This window comes from Octopus bimaculoides, chromosome 15 (genome assembly GCF_046866305.1).
Source record: "Octopus bimaculoides isolate indiv1 chromosome 15, ASM4686630v1, whole genome shotgun sequence".
NCBI lineage: Eukaryota > Metazoa > Mollusca > Cephalopoda > Octopoda > Octopodidae > Octopus > Octopus bimaculoides.
Genome location: NC_142942.1, coordinates 14,735,349 through 14,742,848, shown reverse-complemented (window position 1 = coordinate 14,742,848; position 7,500 = coordinate 14,735,349). Strand labels below are relative to the sequence as shown.

General features: G+C 36.9%; 1 long non-coding RNA gene across 1 annotated transcript in view; it reads right to left on the bottom strand.

Annotated features, from left to right (window-relative positions):
* Window positions 1-3,013: 3,013 nt before the first annotated feature.
* LOC149132420 (uncharacterized) overlaps window positions 3,014-7,500 on the bottom strand; it is a 74,280-nt gene continuing 69,793 nt past the window's right edge. Inside the window, exon 2 of the long non-coding RNA XR_016244423.1 lies at window positions 3,014-7,500. This exon is cut by the window's right edge and continues 11 nt beyond it. This is a non-coding gene — a long non-coding RNA (uncharacterized LOC149132420).

The window sequence follows — 7,500 nt, the reverse complement described above, 5'->3', positions numbered from 1 at the left end:
TGAAACTTGCCTTTTCTCATAAGCATAAGGGACACCCAGCATAAGGGACGCGAAGTTAAAATAGTAGTAACGTCGGTTCCCATGGAACAGCCATGTTGAAGTGGTGATACCCATTACTTCACAAAATAGTTACTGCCTTCATTTCGTATAGAGGATTTCAAACTAGCTAATTTGCTTGTTACAAGATCAGTGACTGAGTGTCACTTACTTTCTATATATTGCGAGCTGAAGTGAGCTACTGCTGTCTCTGGTGGACGAGTATCCACCTCTGAGGATGAGCACAAAGAGCTCGAAACCGTACGGTCTGGTGGTCTCGAGGCTGGAAGATGGTAAGGTTTCAATCCTCTGCTTGCAGTAAATATCTGGTGCAGATTGCATCGGATGACTAGTCGGAAGGGGCGCATTCTTCGGGTTAGAATGGTAGTAATGCCAGTTGCTACGGAACAGCCATATTTAAGTGGCGATAACCATTATTATTATTATTATTATTATTATTATTATTATATAACCGACAACAAATAATTAAGTATAAGTAAATACTCAGTTTTTATTACTACACAATAGCATTTATTTAAGCACTCTCACACTCATTCACACACAAATGCACACATTGTAACACACACACACATTGTAAGGTAGTCCGAGGTTGTTGCAAATGAATGAACAATTAAATGCCTTTGCTAATGAAGAGTGAGATATTCCCAGGAAAGTGTTATAACTTGAGGAAAAGTGTGATATTATGATGAAGTGTGGAAGTCACGGAGATCTGAACACGATTACAGGCCCAGGAGAGAATATCCCACATTCAATACACAGCCACACATATCATCACCATCAGCAGCAACAGTAGCAGCAGCACTATGCTCATCATCATCATCATCATCATCATCATCATTACCATCATGACCATCATCAGCATCATCATCAACATCACCATCATCACCATCATCATCATTATTACCATCACCATCATCATCACCACCACCATGCTCATCATCATCATCGTCATCACCGTCATCATCATCAGCAGCAGTAGTAACAGCAGCAGTATGACTATAATCACGCTCATCATCATCATCATCATTATCATCATTAACCTTATCATCACCATCGTGATCGTCATCGTCCTCCTCATCATCATCATCGTCATCATCATCATTATCATCATCAGTATCACCATCATCATTAGCAACAGCAGCATTACGACTACAATCGCATCTACACTCATCACCATTATCAGTATCCTCATTATCTCAGTCATAATCATCATCGTCGTCATCATCATCATCATCATCATCATCATCATCGTCGTCGTCATCGACGTCAATGTCATTATCGTCATCACCATCATCATCATCATCATCATCACCATCAGCATCATTATCATCAGCATCATTACCCTGATCCTCACTATAGATTGTGATGCGTGTTTCTAACTGAGCTAATCCCGGACAATAGACAGCACTGTTTTGATATTATCTGTCATCCGTATTAATAGAGTATTTTTCTTCAATATTGACGAATAAATGTACTTTTAAAGAACTATAAAATCAACTGTCAACGCGAAGCGTAATAATGATGATGATGATGATGATGTTAATAATAATAATAATAATAATAATAATAATAAAAATCTTAATGACAAATACCCAAAGAGAGCTAATAGTGCGGATGTTGACAAAGCCCTTACCCATCAATGGCTAATGGCTTAAGATCAGAAACAGAAGGGTTTATCATAGCAGCCTAAGATCAATGCCTACCTACGAGAAACTACCAGGCCAACATATTAAAGAACGGCAGCTGTCCAACATGGGTTTGTCAATAACAAAATGAAATCATTGATCATGTTGTCTCCATGTGCAGTCTTCTTGCGCATACAGAGTATCTCAACAGGCACATTATATTCACTGGGAAATTTTCAAAAACCTGTACTTGGTGGGAACACAAACCATCTCCAGTGCTTGAAAATGATCACATCTCACTCGTCTGGAATTTCACCATTCAAACTGACAGAAAGATAGATGCAAATAGGCCAGACATTATATTGAAAGGCTTCAGACAAAAATCATGCCTCCTCATTGATATGACTGTCCCGATCGACATAAATGTATCTGCTAAGACCTACCAAAGACTGAGCAAGTATAAGGATATTGAAATAGAAATTGTCAAAATGTGGAACTTTATATATATATATATATATATATATATATATATATATTCATAAACAATAAATTACCTGCCTGTGGATACCTTCTAACGAAGACGGTACCCACACAAGTAATTTCCAGGAGTGTCTTCGGATTTAAATATCCTCTGGTTGCTTATATACTTCAGACTACCCCTGAAATATTGAAGCAATCCTATCATTTACCTATATATATATATATATATATATATATATATATATATATATATATAAGCAATGTTAATTCTCTGAACGAGGTGTTAACAGTAACTGCACGATAAAGTGAAGTATATTTGCCATTTAAATGTGGCTGACCCCTAAGGGTGGATGTTACTGTTGCTTTTAGCCCCAGGAGAACATCTCCTCCAGCTGGCTTATCGACACATATCTGTGTCCTGTCTATTTTTGCCAAGGGAAGTTATCACTACCATCTTGATCTGCGATACGTACGGACCCGAGTTTCAGGGTTATTTCCCTTCTTCAGCGTACGATAATCGCCGACTTCGATGAGAATGACAATCCCTTGGCAATATATAAGTCTTTTTTCCAGTGAAGTTATTCACTGATATCGAAAAAGTGAAAACAAGCAATGTTAATTCTCTGAACGAGGTGTTAACAGTAACTGCACGATAAAGTGAAGTATATTTGCCATTTAAATGTGGCTGACCCCTAAGGGTGGATGTTACTGTTGCTTTTAGTCGAATAAAATTTGGGTAAAATCCGCAAGTGTTGGCTACCAAATATCATCCTACAGTGGCAATATTCTGGTCAGTTGATATTCACTTGGAATTCCATAGTATCTTATGCAAAGAAATGATAAAGAGAAAATTGCTTATGACGTCTTTCTTTATTTCATATCACTAAAATTGTTTCCACTCATCGTTACATTCGTAGTAAAATGGTGAGATATAATATAACTAACATATTACATAATCACTACCATCCATAAAAAATGTAAGACATGCTTCTTCAGGAGAGTATTTTGAATAAGTCTTCTATTGATCAGGCTGTCATTCCATACAAGAATTAATACCACAACAATGTGCTATTTTCAGCAATTTGCAGACAAAGTTGAATCCATAGATAAAATGACAAACAACACAAACCTATAATCAAAATACAAAATGCAAAAATAATGAAACAAAATCCAAAACCAAAAAAAAAAACATGCCCAGTTAACAATAAAATAGAATTCCATCTTCATGGTCAGATTATTAAGATGAAAAAAGAATAACAAAATAAAGAATGAAATTAAGCATTTAAAGATAATAATGTGTGAAAGCGATAATTCTTACCATTTCCTCTGCTTGTCAAGTATCTACTTGAAAGAGATCTAGAGAGCCAACCCCCTCCCTGTTATAACAAAACATTGGGCTCCGTCCTACACCACAATTTGTCACAAATTACTTTTTGACTGTCTAGTTTTTATATATTTAAAAATAACGTTTAAAAATATTAGTACGTAAACTCTGACCCCACCACACACACAAACATATTCTCTCATATACCCACATACAAAGTAGTGTATATGGCATTATATATATATATATATATATATATATATATGTATATAAGCACATAACTATTTTTATATGCATACATATATACTACTTACATACACTCTTATTTTTACTATTTATATTAATATAGTTTGAGTCCTAAGTCTATGTGCAACGGATATCCACTACGACATTGAATGACAAGATTTTGTTTACATACGTCTCGGTAGTTTTAAATAACTATGCTTATATATTCTCACACATCCACATTTAGCTAATAATCTATGTAATCTCCGAGTAGGTATATAAACAATGTTTTTTTATGTGTCATCCGTTATTAATACACATATTGATACTTGGCAACAGGCACTTTTGCAGCCTTACACCACTAGGATATATTACATCTGCATATACAGTGACAATTTAGAAAATTTGACAGTAAAATCTCATCAAAATGATTTAAGTAGAAATAAATCAGAAATATACACTGCATAATAAACGTATTGCATCAGTAAGGTTTGAAACATTGTTTTTACAAAAATGCGAAACTGGGTGTTTTAGCTTGTGGTTGCATCTAGTAACTATTTAGTGTCTATTCACACGTTTATTTGTACACATTCAATTGCATAGTGTCTCTTCAGTATAGAGGTCTAAAATATGCATTGTGTGGATATGCATTTTTTTATCACCGTCTGTGTTATAGATCAGCTTAGCTAGGAGCGTGCAGTGTCTCTTGTTAATGCTTTCAAACGACGCAATATGATTACCATATTGAAGTTTGAAGTAATCCGCCATCGTACCATTATATACAACCGCTCCCGCTTCCGTTCTAACAGCACATTTGTATATCACTTTCTTACGAAGGAATTCACTTCCCAGAAGGCAAGCGTTCTTTTCTTTACAGTTACATTATTTTACCACACTTTTCTACTTGGCAGCAAATAGTCTTTCACCTACTTCTAATTTACCCCTTATTTTTACTGTGGTTATTTATTATTAATACTGTTTATATATTCCCTGCATTGCTGTCGTTCTTGTTGTTCCTAGTGTCAATTCTATTGAGATTTTCAGCACGTCCATTATTACATTATTTTTGCTATCGTCTATATTCTTATTTATGTTAGAATTATTTGGACGGGTTTCATCACGTTCTTTCTTTATTATTGTAATCCTTATTTGAAGTATCATTTCTTGCTTCCCCGCCCCACATTACTGATAGTAATCTTCTGGTTTATCCTCTTATTTTTGAGTCTATGAATGTAGTACTCTAAGATATGTGTTGTTGCGTATAATTTCACATAATTGAACACTATATGTATATTAAAGATCTTGTGATACTTATTACGTTTAGTATCTAATGCAGAAAGAAGTCCCTGGCAATGTTAGATGATACATCTAATCCCAAAATTGGATTATACCACAAAACGTTATGTATCCTATACTTAATTTTCGGTCTATTATGGCTAGTGTAATCAATGATCAAGTCATTATGAAAGGAATCTCATTTAGACTTATAATTAATATTTGGATTAATCCGATATTCCTCTCCAGTTTTATTTATTTTACCTTTCTCCCTCTTTCGTATATTAAATCAACCACCTTCATCTACTCCACGTTTAATATTTCTCCAACTTGAGTAAGATTCGGTACTATTATTTCTATTTCTAAATACATTATTATTAGGCATGTATTTAATTTTCTCAGTATACCCGGCCGTAGCAGATACTACGGGGGGGGGGCTGTTGAAAAGTTCCTGGTTTTGGGTAAAACAAAACAAAAACTGCAGGAGGACCAGTTAATTATAAGTTTATTCAACATATTCCCTTCTCAGATGGACATATTTATTGCAGCTGTCCTTAAGTCTTCCTAAGCCATGACCAAGAACTCCGAAGGTTGGGCCTCTAAACAGATCTTTCGTGATACCATTAAGGCCAGGAACTTTTCAGCACCCCGTATAAATTACAGTAATCTGTATGCAAGTCAAATATCATTTCATTGGCTGAAATTGAAAACAGTCTTCCATTTTGTATAAGCGCGAAGAAATTTGATCAACGGAAAGTCATATTTTTTGCATGTATGGCATGTTTTCTGACATTAGTCCATGGTGGTAAGCCGCTATCAAACACACACACACACACACACACACACACACACACACACACACATATGGCCTAGTGGTTAGAGTGTTGCACTCACGATCAAGCGATCATGATTTCAATTCCTAGACGGGGTGGTCTGTTGTGTTCTTGAGCAAAGCACACCACGCACACCCCAGTATATGCATATATATGTATGCCTCTGATTGTGTATATGCATGCATATATATGTGTATGCATCATATATACAACATATATATATATATATATATATATATATATATATATATATATACATACATACGATTACACATACACACACGGAGAGAGAGAGAGAGAGAGAGAGAGAGAGAGAGAGAGAGAGAGAGAGAATGAAAGGGAGAGAGAATACTGATATCTTAGATTTGCACAAGACCATAGATCGTGAGAGGAAAGTACTGTTGGTTTCACGGAAACCAGTGTTTTACTTAAGTTTATCGTCGATCGACGAAAGATGAAACGTATAGAAGAAAGAGAAGAAAAAGAAGAAGAAGAAGAAGAAGAAGAAGAAGAAGAAGAAGAAGAAGAACAACAACAACAACAACAACAACAGCAGCAACAAAATACAGCAGCAGCAGCAATAACAGGAGCAAAAACAGCAGCGTCCGTAACAACTACATGAAGCATAACATCAACAACAAGTATCCTAGGTAAGCGGGAAAGGAACAAATAGATGGAGAGAGAGGGGGGGGAGGGGGAGAGAGAGACTGTTAGAGAGAGGGAGATGGAAGTGTGTGTGTGCTTATGGAAAAATGGTGGTAGTGAGAGGCGATAATGAAAGGAAGGAAAAGTAAAGGCATGTGTATGCGTGCATGTGTGTGTGTGTATGTGTGTTTGTATGTGTGGGTGTGTGTATGTTTAGGCATGTGTGTGGCACGTGTGTGTGAGAGAGTCTGTGTCTGCGTGTGCATGTATATGTGTACGTTTTTGTGCGTTTGTATGTGTTCGTGTGTGCTGCGTGTTGTGTGTCTATGTGTTTGTGTAAGTGTGTGTGTGGTGTGTTTGTGTGCTTTGTGTGTGAGCACATGAGTGTGTGTGTGTGCGTGTGCGCGTACGCGTGTGTGTCTGGGTGTGCATGTATATGTGTGTGTGTGTGTGTGCGAGTTGTGCATTTGTGTGTTGTGTGTGAGCATATGCATGTGCGTGTGCGTGTGTGTGCGTGTGTGTGTGTGCGTGTGTGTGTGTGTGTGTGTGTGTGTGTGTGTGTGTGTGTGTGTGTGTGTGTGTGTGTGTGTGTGTGTGTGTGTGTGTGTGTGTGTGTATTCGTGTTTAGAAGTTAGTTCGAAATCACGAGTGCCCTGGTTCAATCCCATTGCTTGGAACTTTCTTCACGTCCCTTCTAAAATATCCTTGAGTTCACTTAAAAGTCTGGAGAGTGCAACTGGGTATACGTAACATGTATGTAAGCTGGTCGGGTACAGGTATACCATCACACGCTGTCGGGCATGCGCGCGCACATGAGTTCCTGTATGAGTGTGCGTTCATGTGTGTATTGAACAATTCATTAAAACTGTTCGTTTCCCGATCAAGAAGTACCGATTTCGATTCCATTGATCAAACATTTTTTTCCAGGTCCTCGAATCGCCTCAAGCCGACAGCGATATTCTTTCTTCCTTCCTTCCTTTCTTTCTTCCCTTCTTTCTTCCTTGCTTTCTTTCATTCGTTGTTTCTTTGTCGAAAA